The sequence below is a fragment of the Setaria viridis genome, chromosome 9 (genome assembly GCF_005286985.2).
Source record: "Setaria viridis chromosome 9, Setaria_viridis_v4.0, whole genome shotgun sequence".
In the NCBI taxonomy this organism is placed as follows: Eukaryota; Viridiplantae; Streptophyta; class Magnoliopsida; order Poales; family Poaceae; genus Setaria; species Setaria viridis.
Window position 1 is genome coordinate 27,374,363 of NC_048271.2, and position 24,150 is coordinate 27,398,512.

A 24,150-nucleotide genomic window follows, 5' to 3' on the forward strand; every position below is an offset into this window, starting at 1 on the left:
CTCTTGTGACCCATATCAGGCATCAAATTGGCGAAGAGTTGAAGGAATAACCAGTACTTCTTGATAGTTTCTGAAGAACTTGGTCAGCAGCGCTTCCACATCATCATCAGATATATCCTCAGGAGACATACGTGACAGATCATCAAATCCCGAGTACTCCCCACTTGAGTGAGCTCGCTGCTGTAAAGGCTGAACTCTCCTCTTAAGAAAGCTGGCTGCCACATTAATTCCAGTCAAGCCCAGTGTCTTCAACTCGGCAATCTGGGTCAGAAAGTTGTCGATCTCAAGAGTATCTTCAGGCTCACCCAGTTCTCCGCATGCTTTGGGGCGTGACCAGTGACTACCGGCAAGCGAGGGCTATGGTTCCCGATGTAGAACCACTTCCTTTTCCACTCACCATGGGAATCTGTCAAGTTATAGTCAAGATAAGCACCTGAGTTCCTAAGTTCGAACCCGGCACCTCCAAAAACCTCTGTCCTAATAGCACTAGGCTGAGGCTTGCAATGAAACAATTTCCTAAATAGCTCAAGGCTAGGAGGAACGCCCAGGTAAACCTCACACAAGTGTACAAAAATGGACATATGAAGCACACCATTGGGGTTCATGTGAACCAGCTGAAGTTTATAGTACTCGAGGATACCTCTGAAGAAGTCAGATGTAGGCACTGCCAGTCCCCTCTCCACAAAGTGCGCGAGCATGATAGTCTCGTTCGGATGCTTCTCGAACTGCCACGCGTTAGCAAAGGCAGGCCTCCACTCGAGTACCTCCTTTGGCTGCAGAAGCTTGGCATCAACAAGCGCCTGAACAGCCACCTCCTTCATCACGAAATTCTGCCACATGATTCCAGGCGGTGGCGGTGCAGTTTGATTCGTTGGACCAACCTTTGGTGCCGGCAGAACTAGCTCTTTCCCTTTCTTCGTTTTGGATCTCAACTTACCCGCTGCCGGAGCCTGGCCCTGAGTTTTCTTGAGTTTCTTCCCCATTTTCTTGGTGCGCATCAGATGATCTCAGCCGCAGCAAGGAAAAAAAAGTCAACCTCAGATCTCTCTCAAAGAACAACAGCAATGGCGGCGGTGGCACTGGAAAATTGCGGCGGCGCAAAGAGGAATAGAAAAATGGGGAAAAGGGCCAAAATAGATCTGCTACAATGAAACGTAACCCTAAGGGGGACCCTCCTGTTACATCTCCTCCACCTCCGGATTCCAAGAATCAGTTGCAACGGTCAGGTATAAAATAGATTTATTGCCATAACACCCAACGGCTACTCGAATCAACGGGTTTTGACCACTTCATTGACAAAAATCGCCTAGGTGCTCGAGGGCTGCGGGTACCGTACCCAATGGTCATAATTTTCTTTTTCAGACTACCAAAGTGAAGCAGCCAAGAAATAGAACTGATCCTAAGCCTGACTCTTCGACTCAAACTAAGGCTCGGGGGCTACTCCATATGGAGTGTGATTTTCATCGCACTACCATATAAAATTCTTGGAACAGAAGCAACTCAAGGGAACAAGAGTACCTTCCAGCCACACGACAGTACTCGAGCACTTTGGACAACCACCACTATGAAGAACTACCCGGATGGTGCCCGCAGTACTTGTGACTGTGACGCACGACTACAAAGTACTCGGGGGCTTGTCGGGCATGCACCCTAGGCCCATGAGTAGGCCCTGAACGGCCCACTAAGGGACGTACTCGGACACGACCAAGATAGGGGGGCTACGCAGCAATAGGTGTATCCCACTCGGACTAGTTAAAGTGTGCATATGGAAACTACTCGGACCACACCGAGTACAACTCTGTATTTGTACCCGACTAAGATTCAGACTTGTAACCCTGCCCTCCCGAGTATATAAGGGCAGGCAGGGACCCCCTCAAAGACAACAACTCTAGTTCATCTAAGTTCAATACAATCAACTCACAGGATGTAGGGATTATGCGATCTAGCGGCCCGAACCTATCTAAACTGTGTTCCTTGCGTCACCATCGACTCCTTGATTCTCAACAGCCCTTACCGCATAAAAGACCACCTAGGGTACCCCCTAGGCGGGTTGCCGGTCTAAAACACCGACAGTCGTGGCAGCGCTCTCGGCTCTGAAACTATCCCTCTTCCTCAGGATAATGAAGTCGTTGTTTTCTGGGACCTATTTAATGTTGGTCTTCAATTTCCTCGTGATCCCGTTATCATCGAGATCCTACTCAAGTACCAAACGTTTCTTCATGAGTTGACTCCTAATGGAGTGCTTCGCTTGAGTCTCTTCATGTGGGTATGCAAGACTATGGGCGTCGCCCCCATCGCTGAGAATTGCGCTCGAGCCCATGTTGTTCATCATCAACCTAAGTACATCAAGCGCATTGGTGAGAATGGCAAGTTGGTTAAAGAAGAAGCTCAATTTGGATGCCTCAACTTTCTCTACAGGACCGAGAGCTCCACCCCCGTGACCTCATACAAGAACAAATGGGATAATGACTGGAACTGCTTTTGGTTTTATCACAGTATCGAAGTAAATCCTGAGATTGGTACCAATCCTCTTGTCTGCAAGCAATTTCGTGAAATACCCAAAGATATGTCTTGTGAGGTTGCAGACCAGGACACATCTCATCATTTTGTGGTCGGCTTTCAAGAGCTGGTGAAGTCATATGGCACGCATGACCTAGTTGAGGAATACAGTGTTGTTAAGATTTTTCTTGTGAGAGCCGGTTGGTCTATTGTTGCCTGGAAGGATTTCTCTAGACCAATTGAGATTCCTAACTTCGGTCGTAGTTTTGGCTTTACGAAGGATGGAAGGTGTTTTTGCTATTTTTATCTTCGATTAAGTTTTTATATCAGCTCTGTCTTGTTGTTCACCATTCTTGACTCCCTTCGAACGTTTCCACAGATTTTGATGTGAAAGACGTGGAGGAGAGGGCCAACATCATCTTGGGTCCGAAAAGCACTAAAGAGTACAATGAGCTAGAGAAGAGGTTAGACGGTTCTTGCAGCAACTAAGTCTTTGAATTCTTCAAAATATCAAGTGGCACAAGCAAAGCTACAATACTTCGCAAGGAAGCTGCGCTAAAACGCGCCCTAAAGAAAGGCAATGCCACTACACACGAAGCTGCTGCTCTTTGCTCTCGCCTCAAAAGACAAAGCAAGAGTAAGAAATCTCCTCCTGTTCTGAGCCTGCTGCTTCTACTGTTGTTGTGGAGTCTAGCCCCGAGGAGAGTGAGAATCAAGGCATCGGGTCGGGCCCTGGAGAAGATGAAAGGAATTTTTTTGACGATGCCTTAAATGTGAGCCCCTTCTGCAAAGAGGATGTTGAAATTACTTCGCCGTTGCCCTGTCATGCTCCCAAGGGTTGAACCATTCCTTTCACTGTGTCTGCTGAAGATGTTGCTGGCACTATCAACAAACCCTTTGAAATTCAATACAACGATCATAAGCCTAAACGCGATGATGAGCCTTTGATCCAGCGCCCTTGGGGTCGGACTTCTCATCCCACTGTGGACATTGCACCCAAAGTTCCTACTGCACCCGTAGACCAAACAGCTACTGAAGAGGAAACAACCGCTGCTGGAATAATAGTGTTGTCTCAACATGCTACACATACTTCTTCGGGTCATAGCCAAAGCTTTGATTCGGAGACTGAAAGTGATGATCCGAGCAACGCCCTCTTCGTTAGAACTGAGCCCCCCAATATGGCTACTACTCGGCTGGACTTGGCCAAAGGAACTCGACTCTTTTGTGGCAATAAACGCAGATTGCTCAAGTTTTCTAGTGGCAACTGAGAGCACAACCTTTTGCAAAAGGCTCAAGACAGCTTCAGCTTTCCAATCATGGAAGAAGATCTTGGCCAGGATAGTGCCGAAGACATATTAATGCATGCTCAAGACTTATCGATGAAGGCATTTGTAGCATGCCGCGTCGCTTAACGCTGCATTCGCGAAGACCTGCGTAAACATGATCTGTTGCAAAAATCCTTTGAGAACGCCTTAGCTATAGAAATTGAAGTGATAAAAAAACTTCAAATTGAGAATTAGGACAGTCCTAAATATAGGGCTGAACACCGAGACACATCTGACATGGAGACCATGGCACAAGACGGCGTAGTCTACATGGAAAGAAAGAAACTAGTTGAGAATTAGGAAAAGTACTCATAGTAATAAGAGTAGAACTCCTTTATGATGAGGACATCACCATCAACGATACATCCACGCCAACACAAGTACCAATTTCTAGTCCTATTACTCGCGCCCGTGCTTGTCAACTTAATCATCAAGTAAGTTCACTCTTGAGTTCTTGTCCATCATATTTATACCACGGAGACATGTGCACTCTTGTTTTGGTTAGGAACCAGGGAGAAGACCGAAAGGGAACAGGATTCGCGCAGGCTGGATTTGGACTACAGGATAGCACCAGCTTGTGATGGTCACCACGGTCGCATACGGACTCGGATTGGGGCGTTCAAGTACTTCGTTGCATCCTTATGAAGTCTATTTTCATATGGATCTAGACTCAAGTATATATCTATCCTAAGACGGCCACAATGACTGAATTACTACCAAGAGGTTTTCTTATGTTGGGTTGGAGCATGAACCCAACACCCTGGTGGTCATCCTCCCACCTTCATATACCCCTTAGCCGCCATGAACATCGTCTCCATCCACCAATCGAGTTAGCCGACGCCCTCTCATCGAAAGATCGGGAATCAACCCTAGTGGGTTCCTATCACTCTAGTCATATCTGACTAGTATTCTTGTAACCAACCAACCTGTAACCTTGCCCCTAACAATATAAGGTGAGGCAGGGACCCCCCTTCAAAGCAATTCAATTTAACCAACACACAGGACGTAAGGTATTACACTACTCAGCATCCCAAACTTGTCTAAATCGTGTGTCTGTGTTTACCTTCGAGTCCTAATCTTGGCGAGCACTACTAAACAAAACACTACCTTGGGCATCCCCCTCGGTAGGTTGCCGGGTCTAAACACCGAAAGCTGGCGTGCTAGGTAGGGGCTCTCACTAAGAATCCACTAGCGAACTCGATGGCACAAGTCATCATCAAGCCAATCCTTGCATTTGAAATAGGCGCGACATTCATCTTCAGCTCCTGGGTTTGCATCGCAGACGATGCTGAAAATTTCCACCGCCACATTGCGCCGGCCCAAAGAAGAAGCAGCAAACCATGAAGCTCCAGCGCCAAGCTCTGGAGGATCTCATCAAGAATTTCGGTGAATTTTCAATTTCTAACCTAGTAAAAGGCTGGGGGATGAGTTTGAGTACAACTCAACTTATTTCGCTGGTTGGATTGACCTGCACAAGCTGGCGCATAAGCCATCGTGCGAGTCGGATTACTGCCAGAGTCAATTCCCATTCAGACTCCACAACATGACCACTAGTTATGAAGCTGCCCTGTCCATATCACAATCCAATACAGATAGGATCAAGGACTTCAACTACTACTCGGACCCGGACGAGGAAACTCCATTATCAGGTCCACAGCAGACCTTGGTAATCATATCAACTCCCCAAGGAAGATTTGTCTACTGGCCCAACATGAAGCCACCCGCTCTTGCTAAAAATGATGATTCACACCTTATTGCCTACCTCGACACTCTCCCGTACCAAGAGGGAGCTCCTCTATCGCCTATCTACGAGGAAGGAGACACCACGGAGGTCATCACTTCAAGCTCAGGAAACTATTCCCCAGAACAAGAACTCTTCGCTCTCATTACTAGATAAGAGGATGAAGAAGATGAGTAATGGGATAGAAACCCGCAACATGAGCGTCACCGCCAATGTTGTCGGAGAAGAGACTGAAGCTTAAAGAACTTGACAACGAGCAAGAAATGCTGCAAGAGCAGAGCACTGTCACTGCCTTACAGCGGACCTACCAATCTAGAACCTGGATAACACCTTTGAAGCAGTTCAAACGTGTCATCATTGTACTCCGCTGGCCACTGTCGTATCTATTGATGTCATTACTCGTGCGATGCCTCAGAACAAGTACACTAGACAGTTGGCTCAACTGGCGGAACTTGTGTATGAACAACTCGATCAGCAGAATCCGATACAATCAGTCCAACGCTCCCCATCCTAGCGTATTTAATACGGCAGCAGCCATAGAGGCCATCCGTTTAGACCAAGCCAACTCGGAGGTGCCAGACCAAGCCAAGCTGGAGTTGAAGGTAGTCTAGAAGGACCCTCGGGAGGCTGTGGCCACCGTGGGGCTAACCTAGAACCTGAATGCCCAGTAGAAGACCTCTGCAACAAGATCAACGTCAGCTGCGACACTCATACCATCATCGACGGATGGCGCTGCGAGCACGAGCAAGAAGTTGAACACCCAAGAGATGATACTGAGGGGTTCCCCGCATTCTCAAGATGTGTGAGGAAGACAACTCTACCCGAAAAGTTCAAACATCTAGGTATCACCAAGTACGATGGCAAGCAAGACCTAGTCCAATGGCTCAAGTAACTACTCAGAAGGTCACAACCGTAAATGAAAGCCAGACAATACTGTCATGGTAGTTTCGGAGTCGTCCAAGAAAGGTGGCGGCAAGAATCAAGATAGGCCCTCATTCAACGAGTTCTTGAAAAAATAGTGCCCATGGCATCCATACCACAAGGACTCTGTGATAGATTGTTTTAGTCTACGCAAAGTCATAAAGGACCTGCCAGAGCCATCTAGCACCAGAGTCAAGGGCAAGGCCAAGGAAGACGAAGATGATAGGGAAAATGATGAGTTCCAGAACCCATCCAACACCGTCAACGTCATCTTCGGTGGAACCCCAGGTACTACTACTAAGCGGTCTCAGAAACTCACTCTTCGAGAGATAATGTCCATTGAACCTGCAACGCCAACATTTCTTAGATCCAGGACGGTATCCCCTTGTCCTGGACTCGGTTGTCGCTGGCTACAGACTCACAAAAGTACTCATTGACAGCGGCAGCGGTTTTAACGTCCTGTTCACCAAGACACTAAAGAGGATGGGCCTCATCATCACCGATATGTTCACCCCAACGAACTCTCTGTTCTATGGTATCGTCCCAGGCAACGCGGTTGTACCCCTCAGACAGGTGGTTTTGCCAGTTACCTTTGGGACCAAAAAACACTATTGGATAGAATACACTCGGTTCAAGGTAGCGGACTTTGAAATATCGTACCACGCCATCCTCGAAAGACCAGCATTGGCAAAATTCATGGCCATCCCGCACTACGTGTACTTAGTACGCAAGATGCCAAGACCAAAGGGAGTACTCTCCCTGCGTGTAGACTTGAAGAGGTCGTTTGATTGTGACACAGAAGCCATGGAGCTAGTAGCAACTACCCAAGTACCAAAGTCGATGATGCAAGTCTTCACCGCACCCAAGAAGCTGTTCCCATCAGAACTTGAGATTCCAAAAAACAAGTTAGGGGCAACCAAGGTCAAGCCAGCAAGTGCAGTAGACATCAAAGCCATTGACCTTGAGACTAGTGATAGCTCCAAAACAGCCCTGACCGAAATGGGGTTAGATCCTAAATAGGAAAGCGCGCTCATCAGCTTCCTCCAGGCCAACCGAGACATCTTCGTGTGGAAACCAGCGGACATGTCGAGGGTGCCCAGGGAATTGATCGAGCACTCACTCAACGTGAATCCAAAAGCTACACCAGAAAGACAATGCCTACGACGATTCACCCAAGACAGAAGGGAAGCCATCAAGAAAGAGCTAACCAAACTACTCACGGCGAGCTTTAAAAGAAGCCTTTCATCTAGAATGGCTCGTCAATCCCATCCTAGTGCAAAAGAAAAACAACAATGAGTGGAGGATGTGTGTCGACTACACCGACCTCAACAAGAACTATCCAAAGGATCCCTTCCGGCTTCCAAGGATCGATCAAGTCGCAGACTCCACAGCTAGATGCGCCCTCCTCTATTTCCTTGATTGCTACTCGAGGTATCACCAGATTGCTCTCAAGGAAGAATACCAGATCAAGGCCGCGTTCATCACCCCATAGGAATTTTTTTTGCTACGCAATAATGTCTTTCAGGTTGAAGAACGCAGACGCCACTTATCAACGGGCAATCCAGGAGTTTTTCAAGAAGCAGCTACATCGCAACATTGAGGCGTACGTGGACGACGTGGTCATAGAGACCAAAAATCCCGACAACCTGATTGCAGATCTAGAAGAAACCTTCGCAAGTCCACAAGAATTTTGGTCAAAGCTCAACTTGACAAAGTGCATCTTCGGCGTGCCCTTCGGAAAACTACTTGGGTTCATCATAAGTCACCAAGGCATTGAAGCTAATCTCGAGAAGATTTCTGCCATCGCCGATATGCATGCCCCATCAGGCATAAAGGACATCCAGAAGCTGACTGAATGTATGGTAGCTCTCAGCAGAGTCATCTCAAGGCTTGGAGAATGGGGCCTACCCTTCTTCAAACTACTCAAGCGGCAAGATAAGTTTCAGTGGACCGAGTAGGCAGATCAAGCCCTACAACAGTTAAAGGACTTCCTATCAAAGCCACCGGTCCTCACGACGCCAAACCCCAACAAAGACTCACTGCTTTACATTGTAGGAACTACTAATGTCATCAGCACGGCGATTGTGGTTGAAAGACCAGAACCAGGCCATGTATACAAAGTACAGAGGCATGTTTACTTCATCAACAAGGTGTTGTCAGATTCTAAGGCTATTACCTGCCGGTCCAGAAATTGCTATACGTAATACTGCTCACCTCGCGCAAGCTATGACATTACTTCTAGGAGCACAAGGTCTCTATTGTCACCAACTTTCCCCTGGGAGAATTTCTCCACAATCGGGATGCAACAGGAAGAATATCTAACTCGGAGCATTGTCCCTATAATTCAAATCAAGGACTGCAATCAAGTCCGAGGCCCTAGTCGATTTCATGGCAAAGTGGCGGGAGAATCAAATACCAACCCCAGCAGAGCGTCCAGAGCATTGGGTCATGTATTTTGATGGATCACTCAAGCTCAAAGGTACCGGTGCAGGAGTACTCTTGATATCTCCCAAAGGTGAACAACTCAAATACGTCCTGCAAATCTTCTAGGAAGTATCCAACAATGAAGCTGAATACGAGGTGCTTCTGCACAAGCTCCGCCAGGCAGTCTTGCTAGGAATAAAGGGATTGTTGGTTTACGGTGACTCACTAGTGGTGATCAATCAAGTCAACAACGAGTGGGACTGCCACAAGGAGAACATAGATGTGTACTGTTTAGAAGTACGCAAGCTAGAGAACAAATTCTCTGGTTTGGAGTTCCACCATGTAGTTCGTGACAACAATGTTGCCGCGGACGTCCTATCCAAGCTTGGATCTACTTGAGCTCAACTTTCAGTAGGGGTTTTCATCCTTGAGCTACACAAGCCATCCATAACGGAGCCGGCACCATCAACAACCACTGATCGCGATCCTATCACACCAGATTGGGAGGTTACGATCATCAACGTAGACTGGAGAATCCCCTTCATCGACTACATCAAAGAGCACAAGTTACCTTCAGACAAAACAGAGGCAAAGCTTTCAGAGTAGGGTTTTATTGGCTTACAGCTCTCGCTCACGCCGAGGAACTAGTCCGCCGATGCCAAGAATGCCAATTCTTTGCCAAGCAACAGCACGTCTCTGCCTATAAGCTGATCACTATACCACCCTCTTGGCCCTTCGCATGCTGGGGGCTCGACATGATTGGCCCACTACCCATGGTGCCTGGAGGTTCAACTGAGTACTAGTGGCAATTGACAAGTTTACTAAGTGGATCGAGGTGAAGCAAGTTACCTGCCCTAAAGCAGATAGAGTACTCGACTTCCTCGACAAAATTGCCCACTGCTACGGCTTCCCCAATAGCATTATAACAGACCTGGGCTCCAACTTCAACAATCATGAGTTCTGGGAATATTGTGAAAACAACGGGATTGACGTCCGGTACGTCTCTGTCGTTCATCCGCGGGCCAATGGCCTGGTTTAGCGAGCCAATGGGATGGTACTAGAAGCTCTCAAGCAAAGGCTACACGATATCGGAAACACGAAATGAGGCACGTGGGTCAAAGAACTACCCAATGTCTGCTGGGGACTCCGTACCCAGCCATGCAAGCCTACAAGGCAATTGCCCTACTTCCTGGTCTACGGATCCGAAGCTGTCCTACCTACCGATGTCATGTGGAAATCTCCAACAACCGAGCAGTATGAGGAAGGTGCAATAGAAGAAACAAGGCGTTTAGACCTATACAGCCTCGAAGAAGCTCGTTGTGCAACATTCGTCTAGTCTGTAAGGTACCTTGAAGGAATCCATCGCCATCATGATCGCAACGTCAAAGAACGTTCATTCAATATAGGCGATATGGTCCTCAGGCGTATCCAAGATACCAAGACGCTGCACAAGCTAAACTCACCATGGGAGGGACCATTCGTCGTCTCCAAGGTCATTTGACCTGGGTCGTATAGGCTCCAAAATCTCTTTGGAGAGGACGTCGACAACTCATGGAAGATTGAGCACCTCTATGGATTTTATCCCTAATTTAGATTTACATATTCATGTAAATCAGCCATCAGCCCTAAGTTGTAGAATTACAATTCCATAATGCAGTCATATTCTTTATTGTAATTCGACTACTTATTTCAGCCTTATTGCGGCTTGTAGAAGCAAGTTCATAGAGCTATTCAGCTCCTTGGGCAAAATCGCGCAAATTGTGGCTTGTAATAACAAGTCTTCACAACTAGAGTACAGCTATTCAGCTCTCAGGGCAAAAGTAGCCCAAATATGGCTTGTAATAACAAGTCTGCAAAATTATAATGAGTTATTCAACTCACTGCACAAAATTGTCCAATCACGGCTTGCAAAGCAACTCTGCAGTAAACTTCATGAGCTAGATAACTCATTGGACAAATCTGTCCCTTAGCGGCTTGCAAAAAAGAAGCCACCAGTACCTCACGAGTTAATTAACTACTTGAGTAACTATCCACTGGACAAATCTTTCTAGTCACAGCTTGTAATAAACAAGTCTGTAGTTCCAGGTTTTCCAGAGCACAACATCAATACAACCAGAGAGGTTGTAAAGATAGGTTGTAGTCAATGAAATCCTAAAGAGACTACTTGCCCAGAGGTCTACTTACCAGATAGCCGGAGTACTCCCAACCCACAAAAGGAGAATGCGATCTTAAAGTACTCTACAATGTGCATCTAATGAGGCTCACAAAAGAAGCCTTGTGCGTAGACAGTCACATTCATCGTACGAGCAAACATCAGGATTAATTGTGATAGGCACTAAAAATAACAAGTCGCAAAGAAAAAATAATTGCGCAAAGACTACATTATATATTACACATCAAGCATCCATAATCGTTTTCTTTACAATACTAATATTTGCTTGATATAGATCTACTTAAGGTTTAATTGCTTGGCCACTTCTTCAGCAATTAGGGCCATCTCCCGCATATACTATTGAGCTTCATTAGTACAATCATCTGCCACACCCTCAGTAAGGGGTGTCAAATTGGCTTTCGGGTAGAACGACATTACGAAGCTCAACACCTGCTGGGAAATTGACTTGGCCATCTTCTGAATATAGCTAGAAAGCTTCTCCGGCACATCCTTGAGTATATTTTCTAGCGGACGAGACTCCACGCCCTCAACTCGTGGCTTAATCATATCCGCAATTGGCTGGGCAGCTTTAACAATCTTGCTCAAAGTGGATGTTGCCGTCATCATCTCAGCCTTGCGCTCCTAGATGGTCTTCCTGGCATTGACCAAGTCAACTTCACCAACTTCGCATATTTTCCTCTCTTTCTCCAGGTGATGCTCCATATATTTTTTTAATACTAGCTTATCATGCTTATCAGCTACGCGGTAATGCACATTCTTCCAATCTATGACATGTCCCTTGACATCTTCTTTTGACTTTTTGAGCGCTGCACAAATAATAGACAAGTGGATCAATATTACAAATAGAATCAATACTTAGAATCCAATGAGGAGACCAATTACCTTTGATTTTATGGTTCAATGATTTGCTGCGCCCCTTGAGACGATCTTTCTCCTCCTCAAGTTGTTGGACGCGATTACGATACTCAGCGGTAGCTCCATCATACTTCATCAGCAGTCGGGAGGAGTACTCCCTCTCCTTGGCAAGGTCTTTTTCAACAGCCTTGGCACGGAGTACTGTGTCTCCATAGCCTTCAAGCATCTGAGACTTACAACGGGAGTGTTTGATGACATCCTGCACCACACAATAAGTACCTGTAGGCATGGATACTAATTGATAGTTATGTATCAATGGAAGAAGCCAGATCAAGCATACCTCTTCATAAGCTCTGATACGACAATGCATCTCCATTATTCCAGCAACCACATCCACGTAGTTGCTACCACTTCTTCGGGTGCTTGCCGCTTGGGGGTTGGCACTACAATGTCAGTCAAAGATGATATGACATCTTGCAGCAACGCTGCTACAAAAGACACAGCACCTGGACTACTTGTCATCACGGGCTGATTCTCCGGCTATGGACTTGCTTGGGTTGGGGCAACATCCTGGACTGAGAGGCTACCGCCATCAGCCATGGGCCTCAAGCTAGGCCCTCCAAGGTCCATATCAGAGGTTTTCCTGCATAAGACAAAACTTCAGAGACACAACAAGCCGATCATGAACTACAATTAGTACTCAACGGAGCAGCAAGGCATACCTTGTGGATCTCCTCAACTTTAAAGAGGGTTCTCTTATAAGGCACAAAGGTTTGATGGTAGGAGACGGTCTCTTTGGCGCGGCTTGAATGGTCGCAGCATAGTTGTTGCTAGCCGTAGCCACCACCTCTGTTGTTCGAGTTGTTCTTGTACCGACAGGGTCCACCACCAATCCAGATGTATTGCTATCGATAGCAATAGGAGGCTACAAATCATCTTCAATGTTGATCACCTCCTCAATGACTGGCAACCTGTCTTGCGCAGCCAGAGCAGCCGCCATTTTAGCATTCATCACCGGCTCGAGTACCTGCAAATGACCAATATCATATTGAGTAGACACGGTGATGATATTGGAATCGCCTACTGGGAGTATGCGATCCTTAGGATCTTGTCCTTCTTCATAAGTAATTACCACGAGAGGCACATCTTCTGCGGTGACAGACTTCTTCACGGCCTGTTTCATAGCAATGATCTGTTTCTTCTTCGATGGCGGAGGGATTGTGGCTTCAAGCTCATCAACAGCCAAGCATTTCCTTGCTTTGGAGGACGACCCAGCCTTAGAGATGGCTGAGCCTTGACTTCATCTGCGGCGTCTGAGCTAGTGCTGCTGGAGGACTCGAGTACTTCCTCCTCTTGGTCGTCATCACTCTTAGCGCTCTCCGCCGTTTGCACATGAGGAGCAGCTTCACAAGTATCTTCTGATCCGGGAGGAGGAGTAGCAAAGAAGTACAAGTTGACATCTTCCTGTAAAGAAAGACAAGTTAGAAAACCCAACAACTTCAATAGTACTCGGGGGCTACGGCCATGGGTACTTACCGGCTTTGGCAGGTTTGCAGTGCTGAATTCCCACACAATAGTAGTTATGTCGCCCACATTTTTGAACATCTGCTTCAGCTTCACTGGAATTTCATCTGTGCTGAGCTCACCAGTATACTCATAACCCCAGTGGCATCGCTACTGCAAGAGCTGGATTCGTTGCTTCATAAACCTGAGAGCTACAACAAGATTGGGTAGTTGGACGCAATCCCCATGTGCGCTCATCAAACCACCGGTTGTTCCAGGAGGGGCGATGTCCTATCAGCTCGGGTAGTTTCGGATCATGATTGCCAATATAGCACCATTTTTCCTTCTACCCAGCATTGGAGTCTATCAACTCATAATCAAGATACAGGCTCCTGAGTTTCTCCTACATCTGGATACCGGCACCTCCGACTACTTGAGTGTGATCCCTCATCGGTTGCAGCTTTACATGGAAAATTTTTTGGAATAATTGGAAGTGGGGCCTGATTCCCAGAAAAGGTTCGCAGAAATGAACAAATATGGTAGTATGGAGAATTTTTTTGGGATTCAGATGAACTAGCTCTAACTTATAGTAATCCAGAAGACCCCAGAAAAAGTCAGAAGCTGGCAATGCAAGACCACGCTCGATAAAGTGAGTGAAAATTACCATTTCATTGGAGTATTTCTCCAAAGGACAAAGATTGCCGTAGGCGGATCTCCAACTGATGATGTATTGATTTTGCAGCAGCTTGGCCGTCACAAGCGCCTTGATCTCCTCCTCTTTCAAGAATGACCGCTTCAAAGCACAAGCGGGATCCTTTCCCTTGCCAGCAACTGAAGATCTTTTCCCTTGCCAGATCCTTTCTTCTTCTTTCCCTCCTCGGTAGGCTTGACAGCAGCATCCTTCCTCCCCATCCTTGATGGCACGACCTTCTTCTATCACATATCCACGGGGCCTGAGTGGTGGGGGGTGATGGCGCTAGTGCTCGGAGATTGGGTAGCGGCGGTGCTAGGGCTACAGTGTGGAGATTGGAAAGGCAACTGGCAAAGGTAAATGGAAGGGATAATTTCCTTCGTTATTTATCACCGTGGTGCAGTAACAACTTCCTGAATAAAGAATTTCATATTTAGTGGATCCGCAGATTTTGCGACACCTGAATTGGCAGTTACCTTTATTTTTGGAAGAGAAAAATTTCCTTTCAGAGATGATCACATTGACTAGAGGGTGACCCTTATACCCACCAAACTAGTCGGTAAAAAGCTCAAGGGTTGTGTATCATGTGTCCATCAACAAAAAAGTATTTTCTCTAGGTCTTTAAGGAGAAAGTGATGCAAATTACGATTGACCCTCATCCTAATTCTTTGATTCAACCTAAAGCTCGGGGGCTACTCCATATGGACTGCAACTTTCGTCGCACTTCCATATAAAATTAAAAGATTGAAGGATATGAGGCTGAGTTAAATGAGGCTCGAGTACATTCTAGCCGCATGGCAGTCTTTGGGTACCTTTAAAGATTCAACCAGATGAAATACTCGAAGAGCACCAAAACTAGTTGGTCAAGTCTGCAAAAGTACTTGGATCTGCTGCACTTGAGTAAAATGTACTCGTGAGCTTGTCGTTCATACATCTATGGGCCCACCAAAAGGTTTGGACAGTCCTGAATATAGGGCTGGACATCGAGATGCATCAAACATGGGGACCATGGTGCAAGGTTGTCGGTGTTTAAATCTTGTAACCTACCAAGGGAGTACCTGAGGTAGAGTTTTGGTTGGTGGGTGTCATCAAAATTAGGAACTCGATGGTATACGTAGGCATGCAATTTAGACAGGTTTGGGCCACTAGATCGTGTAATACCCTATGTCCTATGTGTTGTTTGCTTTTCTTGGATTGAACTTGTCTAGAAGGGGTCCCTGCCCGCCCTTATATACCGGGGAGCAGGGTTACATGTCGGTTATCTTACAAGAATACTAGTCAGATTTGACCAGAGAGTCCTACTCTATCTGCTATGCGTAGTTTCCTTGCCCTCGACTAGTTCCTTCTACTCCATGTAGGCTACACCATCCTGCACCGTAGTCTCCATGTGTAGTACATCTCGGTGTACAGCCCCATATGCAGGTCTGTTCAAACCTTCGGGTGGGTCCATAGATGTATGTACGACAAGCCCCCAGTACGTTTTAGTCAAATGTAATAGTCTTGAGTACCTTTACAGACTTCGCTCGACTAGTTTCTGGTGCTTTTCGAGTACTTTGTCAGAGTTGAGTCTTCAAGTAACTCGAGTACTATCATGCGGCTGGAATGTGCTCAAGCCTCATCTAACGTTTCCTTTGAAGATCTATCTTTGAATCTTTATATGGAAGTGCGATGAAAATCGCACTTCGTATGGAGTAGCCCCCGAGCCTTAGGTTCAATTGAAGAATCAGACTGAGGATCAATCTGCATCTGTATTGTCTTCATCTTGACCTTGAAGAAAAAGAATTTTTTTAACCAACGAGCATGGTGTACACAGCCCCCGAGCCATTACACGACTAGCTCCAGGAGGTATAATGGTCAACCATTGGTCATCATGACCGTTTGCCAACATTCAATTCTATCTCTTGCGATAAATTTGGTAATCGCCGGACAAGTGCGAAATTTTTATCCAGGTGCAAAGACATTGGGCCATTACCTCCATTAACTCCACCGCCGTTATAAAGGGACGGGAGAAGTTACCCCTCCTATTTACTCTATCATTTGCCATCTGCTATCTGCCCTTGTGAAAAACCCTACCCTTGAGCGCCACCGCAATCCAATCTCAGATCGTCGGTGCCGCCTCCCCCTGCCGAGCCCCCGAGCATATGCGGGTCAAGGTACGTGCGAGCATCAGGATGGGGAGGAAAGCTGCTGGTTCCAAGAGCGCTGAGGGTTCCAAGAAAGGATTTAGGAAGGGGAAGGAACCCCAACTGCCGCCGCCAAAGTACGGAGAGACCAATCAGACTGCGCCCCTGAACTAGGCCATGTCCTGGAAGAGGTCAAGCATGGAGGAGGAGGAGATCCAAGAGCTCGTGATGCCAAAGCTGCTGAAGGACAAGGCCATTGTAGGCTGGAGGTGTGCCCACGGGAATCCGTGGCCATGGAGACACACCTAGATGAGACGGTATCCTTCGGGCTTTTTGTTGAGCGGGCTTTTGCTGTGCCCACTTCTGATTTCTTCTGGGTCTCTTGGAATACTACCATTTGCAATTGGTTCATTTCAACCCTAATAGCATCCTCCATATTACCATATTTGTGCATCTGTATGAAGCTTTTCTGGGGATTCAGCCCCACTTCAACTTGTTCCAAAAAATATTCCACGTGAAGCCGCAGCCCAGGAAGGAGCACACCGAGGTAGTCGATGGCGTAGGGATCCAGATCTGGAAGAAAAGCATTAGTCTGTACCTGGATTACCAGACCATCAAATCGCACCCTAGGTGGAAATTAAGGTGGTTTTATGTTGAAGACCATGCGCCGAAGTTGCCTAAGGTCACTGGCCATCGCCCGGTGTGGAACAGCAGATGGATCGACAAACCAAAAACCGAGGAAAGTATGCAAGTACCCAAGCTTTTGGCCAGGATCGTCGATTTGAAGACGAAGAGACTCACAGGCATTGGGATAGCCTTCAGTTTCTTGAAGAGACGAGTATAGCCCCTGCAACTCTGCCACACATGGGGTTACGAGTACTCGGGTCTTAATGACCCGTGCAGGATGTCACCTGAAGAGATCTCCACTGATCAAGTGATGGAGAGACTGGGGCGTATGTTTAAGAATGCTGAGGATATCCCCAAGGTAGTCCGGGCCTTCAATGCTTCCGATCCACCAAGAGGAGTAAGTACCCGTGGCCGTAGCCCCCAGGGAAGATGGATATACTGAAAATAAAGTTAAGGAAGAGATAGGTTTACAAGGATAAGTAAGTAAGGAAAACATCAAGGAGATAAATGAACAGAGGATGAGAGAGTAGCAATATCACTAAGAAATCAAGAAGGTGTATTGCATCAAACAGGTAAGATCATTCATCAAGAAGGAGATGCATGATCAAGATCAAGTAGTGATCAAGGAGAGAGGAAATAAATAGACAAGGATTGAGGGTCTAACATTTGCAAAACAAGAAGTGCAAATGAAAAGGGCTCAAGTTGTCAAGGAGGATTGAGAAAAGAAAATGATCAAGGAGTGAGAATATTTATCAGAAAGGTCAAGGATAAGGCAAGAATTGTTTTTATAGGAAAATAGACCTTAGGAAGCGACCATTGCTATCTATGCTTACGTGCTACAGTCGATACAGCTCTGATAGCACTTCTGTCACACCCAGTTTTAAAACAAAACCAAGTACTACCTACATGTATGTCAGGATCAAGTTTCATACATATAGTGACATCATTAGTTAATAACAGCAACAATATCACGTAAAGAAATACAAATAAAGACTTACGAGACTATCAGAGATACACAGCTTAAATCCTGGAAACAGAGGCTCCAAATTTCACAGGCAATCGACTGGGGGTTTGCGTACGCCTAGAACTCAGCATCATCTTCACAACAACTTCAGGGTAGCTTCTTCTTCTAAGCAACATTGATCATAGTAAGGGTGAGCACATGTCGTACTCAGCAAGTGTGAGGAAAAATATGAATGCGAGGCTTAAACAAGGAAAGGCTGACTTGTTGACTACATTAAGCATTTTTAGTTGGTCAAATTTTATTAGCACCTGGTTACTAAAGTATAAGTATATACCAACCAACAATTAATAACCATAATCCATAAGCATATGGCACAACCATAACCACGATTTAAGTCCATCTTTAAGTATATTAATCATGTGAGGGTGCAGGCCGCTCTTGACTGTGAGCACGGCTGATCGATCAGTTTTACACACTACAGAGGTTGCACATCTTTACCCACAAGTCACGTAAAAGTTCAAAAGAACTTTGGACCCAACCATGCGGTGTTTTCAAGGCACCATACCACACTTCCGAGGTGTGATTGCATAGGGACACTACGAGGCCTTTGCAAAGATTCACTAGTAAGTGGTAACCCGCTAAGGTTTCAGGTCAAAGCAGAGCATAACAGCCCCCTAGTGGGTACAGTGTCTTAGCTAAGCCCACTTCCCAAGAGGGCAGGTGCTATACCCCATCAACGCTTCCCCTCTTGCCCTTTCGGTAAGATTACCCCAGACTAGAGTTTCTAACTATTTAGCCAAGACTAGAGCCATTTAGTCTTGTGGTAGCCCTATTTTCCTGCGTGGTCGCTCCATGTTCCAATTAAGCATTGTAATCTTGTATTAACAAAAGGTATAACATAAATATGTTTAATCATTGAGTTCATTAAAACCGCCATAACCCAAGTATAGCAGCTAAGCATAGCTACCCAATAGAAAGATAAACCCAGGTTGACAAGGAATGATCATAAAAACCAGGCAAACCTTAATAGGACCCATCAAATTAAATGCAAGCATATGAAAAATAAAATTATTGGGAGAAAAGCACAAGGACACACTTGCCTTTCTCCAACGAAAAGTTACTCTTACTGCTCTTCAGCTCATGCTCTCTTGAAACTGTTACTCTTCAAATATTCCGAACAGCGATCCTTCTATTCGAAACAAGCATCCGTACAACATACAAGCAAACAAACAACTACAACTAAGAACAATACACTAGTCAAGAAAAGCTTTCAAAGAGCGTACTAAAGGATAGGGCTCGAATCTAAGGTCACGTGAATGCTTAAAATGCAACTATGGTTGAAAAGATAAAGCTACCGAGAGATTTGAATTATAAAAGAAAAGACAAGAGCTACCTGCTTCATTTATTTTAGTTGAGAATAAAGATGTTTTAGAGAAATATCCTTAGTTAGAATTAATCAAGTTACAAATTGTCTATGAAAACACAGTGTAAGTTAATTAATCTAGTTACAAATTGTCTATGAAAACACGATGTAAAACTTAGGCAAATTTTATTTACAAATATTTATGTACAAGTTACGCAAATTAAACATTTAATTTGGAAATAAAGCTTATATGAACATCTAAGCGCATAGCTTTACGATTCGGGTTGAACTAACCAAATTATAATTCAAAACACATTTATTTTTATATTAGCCAAATTAACATTTAATTATGAAACTCGAGATATAACCTATGTAGCTTTTATTTAGAAGGCAAATTGAATAAATATTAATCAAATTGAATTTAATTTATGAAAAGCTAAGATATGTCTCTAATTAGCTTTTAATTGGAAGAATTATTTAGATAAGCGTTAATCAAATTATCTTTTGTTTATGAAAAACCGATATATAACCTATTTGGCTTTTATTTAGAAAAGGATATGAAGTATGCCTTAATCAAATTCATGTTTATTATGAAAAACGGTGTATAACTCTGAGTAGATTTTATTTACAGAAGACACATGTTTATCACGCATTAATCAAATTAATATTAAATTTATTTTCAAAGACATGCATGATCGCAAACATCACTACTAACATGTAATTTATGTTGTTATGAATCTACTGAATGAGGTTAAACGGAGCTTAAACGTAAAATCTATGAGCTAAACAAGGTTGAAAGGGTCTAAACGTGATTAACCATAGACGACAGGGGCTAGCAAGGAAGATTCCTTAGACTCAGTGAATAGTCACCACGAATAGGTAAATCTTCACGGTTGGATCTGCAAAAGGACTTGGGTAGGACTAGGTTGCAGGCATCTAAACCTTCAAGGGGGCTTTCTGTAAGACGCACAAGACACAACAATTTTCAATGAAGTTACCGAGGTTATCAGGGGCTAAACCGCAAAACTGCACGACCATCTTCTTCCTGTTGGCAGGAGCTCTCGTCGGCCAGCTTGCCGGCGCTCTGGCGAGTTACGGTCAATGGCGAGGACGGGGTTTGGAAGAGGAGGGTGACGGGATCTTGTAGATGCGTTCACCGGCGACGGAGAGGTGGTGCAGCGGTCGGAATCGGCGGTCCATGGAGCTGGCGGCGACCGACTCAATGCTGTGTGGTAGGAGCTCCTCCGGTGGCAGGATGATGACGAGGAGAGGCCGCGGACGTGCGGCCGGATGAGGCAAAGCTCGTCTTGGTGACGGACTTCACCGGCGACGTCCAAGTCCAGAGAATCGGCAGCGACGTTCGGCTCGGCCGATGGACGAACGGCAGTGCTGCGCTTGCGACGTGGCGGCGCGAATAGCCGGCACTAGGTGGCAGCGCGAGGAGCAGCAGGCACCGCAAGGTGGGCGCTCGCCCTTTATAGGGTTGCACGGAACCCTAGCGGCGCACACGTCGAGGGAGGCAGGTGGCGGCGCCGGCCATGCTCGGCCTGGGAGGCACAGGCCCCGATGGGCCTGGCGGGCCAGCTGCTAGGACTGAGTGGGTCAGGCCCAAGGCTCAGCCCGAAGGGAAAGGATAGGGTTTATTTTTCAAAAATTATTACCCGTGTAACGATAAATCTAGAAAAATCTAGATAAATCAATTAAGCCTAGAAAAATACTCTGAAAATCCTAAAAATTCCAAGCAAAATCCCAGAGATAGTTTGGGACACGAGGAGTCCAAATAAAATATTTGGAGCTCATGAAAAGGATCCTAGAACCTTTCAAAATTTTGATTCAGCTCAAGGAAAATGAGGATAAATTTCAGAAAAAGCTAGAAAACTCTCAGAAGAGTCTGGACAACGTCTAAACGCATTTTTAAAACTCTTGCACTCATGAAACACCAAGATGCAATGGCATGAATGCATAGACACAGAACACCATTACTTAATTTAGAAAAACAAACAATTATTTTTCCTATACTAAATTTTCTATGAAGAAAAATAAATGTTGGGAAAATTTTAAAATTATGGGAAAATCATTGTTTAATTATTCCTTTTATTCACATCCTGAAATTCAAAAATTTTAGGCTATGACAACACTACCCCCTTAACAAGAATCTCGTCCCGAGATTCACAAAGGCTAGCAAGAGACAAAGATTTAGGTAGGTAACATCAAACACTTATTAGCTTTCTTCCGGATCGTTTATCCTTACATAAGAAATCATGGTTCTTTATGCTTCACTACATCACATAGAACACGTTAGGGATACTTAGTCTAATTCCTCTTTTAAGTATCTATTCTTTTCCTCTGCTTCTTTGGCCCATCTTTGAAGAACTTTCTTCATTTCTTGGTAAAGTGATTTGAATAGAGCCGAATTGCTTCCCTCTGGCTCGACTGTCATCATTCAAGTCTTCATACACATCCTTTTGTGTTCTTCTCCATCTCGTCCAAACGCTTCTTGGAACATTGACTGATGAAATATCCCTCTCCTTTGCAGTAGAAACATGCTTTTCTTGCTTTAGTATCTTGGGGACTGGATGTGGTACGAGAGTTGGGCTTTGGTAACTGATGGCATTCTTTCCTTACAGAGGCATCCTAATCATCCGTCCTGACAAAGAGGCCAACTGATGACGTCTGCCTGAATGTAGGACTATTGGGTCTTTGCCCCCGGGGTTGATTATCATCCTCTTTTGTACACCAACTAGCCAGATGTCTGTCTTCTCCACACTTCAGGCAATTTAAGCCAGCATCACAGGACCTAGTCAGCTTACTCTTTGTCGAACGGTGGTGGAACAGATGGAACCTAATGGTCATTACTGGTGATAGAGTTGTGGTTCCAAGGAAGCGAGTCTTGCTCTATGATATACTGATGGATATGGACCATGGTTTGAGACATTGCTTGTAAAATCTGAGTTTGTGTTGCCATATACTTTAACATCTTGTGTTCGAATGATGCGCTTACAGGTGGAATGTTAAGGTCTCCTTCATTGGCTCTATCTTCATGATTTCCATTGGGACTTGCCATCTTCATCTTTTCTTGGGTCGTCGTCAGAGCGAGGTAGATGGAAGGATAGAAAGCGGCAAGGTGGCAAACAAACAGTTATTTTTCCTATACTAAATTTCCTATAACAAAAATAAATGTTGGGAAATTTTAAAATTATGAGAAAATTATTGTTTAATTATTCCTTTTATTCACATCCTGAAATTTGAATATTTCAGGGTGTGACAGTGTTTGTGATAAGGGTGCCACGAGCATTGTTTCTTTAGAAGCTCGCTGAATGCAGGCTTGTCTTCGTGTTTGCTGGACCCTTTCTTGGCTGATTGCGACATCGTTGTGACAGTGTTGTCTAGCTTGCGCTTGTGGTTTTGCTTCTCGAGTAGTTATTTCGATGGTCACTGTTACGGTTCTTGTCGTGGTCCTAGCCGTTGCCTTGATTGTTGTTGTGTTGGCCTCGATTGCGATTCGACTCGAACCTCTCGATCTCTTTGTCTTCTTCGTCTGCCCAAGATTGTGCCATGGTCTTGAGAGACTTGACGTCCTGAGGACGTCACCTACCGAAGTCTTGGAACATATGGCGATCATAGAGATTGTTTGGAAAATAGTCAATTGCATCTTCTTCTGAGATGTCTACAATGGTGGCCTTCTTGTCGAAAAAACAACGTAGGTAGCTTCGCAGAGTCTCATCCCACTGCTGCTTGACTTGTGCCAAGTTGATTATGTTGCCTGGGCGCTACATCGCTCCCACATAATTGTTTGTGAAAGCCTTCTTCAGGTCCTTCCAAGAATCGATCAAATTTGGCTTCAAGGACTCGAGCCAAGTAAGTGGCACAACTTCCATGCATATAGGAAAATATATGACTTTTGTGTCATTGGTGCCCCCTGCAGCTTGAACTAACAATGATTAGCATCGCAACCATTGGACTGGGTGTTGCTTGCCATCATACTTGGAGATACCCAGAGGTTTGAATTTTTCAGGTAGGATGGTCTTTCTGACCCGACTTGTAAAGTCGGGGAAGCTATCATCGCCCCTGTAATCATCTTCGAGTTCGCGTTCACGATGCCGTCCATTAATGATGTTTTGAGTGTCGCAATTGCTGTTTATCTTCTGTCAGTGATCCTCAACGTCATGTGTGGGTTCAGGATCAGCTCTGTGGTGGCGCCATCCTCCTGCAGAAGTTGCCTGACTACCCTCCGATATTACTCTGTTCTGTCTTGGGCCTTCAATTGCACCCCGGTTGTGTCTGGCATTCTCATGTAGTTGAGCTGAGGGTCCTGCGTGGTCTCTGTGGCTATTGCCATGCTGACTTCGCACTGACGGGGCGTGTGATATTGAAGGAATCGAGTTCTGCCTGTTGAGTAGTTCGTAGGCACGTTCCACTAACTGTGACAATACTATGGTGTACTTGTCTTGTCTCATGGCATGAGTGATGAGGTCGATGGAAGCGACCATGGCGAGGGGCGTTTAGTGCTGCCACGTTTGCACGGCCTCGAAAGCTTTGTCTAGGTTCATGATCAGGAGTTGTTCCGCCAATTGTCGATGACATTCTGCTCTCGATGCATTCCTTGCTCGCCATCGGGTTCTTTGCCCTTCGGCCCTGATGACGTTGGCGGAGAGTTCATCTATTGAGACATCATTTGGGTGACGCTCCTAGCGAGGATTCCTCTCTGGCTGTTGTTGATCGCCATCCTCCCCATCACCCGCTGTGATAAGAGCAAAGAGTTCTTTGTCTAGAGAATAGCTACCAGAGCTCAAGGTGATGACTTCTGTGGAGCCATCATCTTCATGGATAGGAGTCAGGGGTGTTCCCTCCTGGTATTGGAGAATGTCGAGGTGGGCGATGAGGCATGATTCGTTGTCCTGGGCGAGAAAGGATGGCTTCATGCCTGGCCAGTAGACGAAT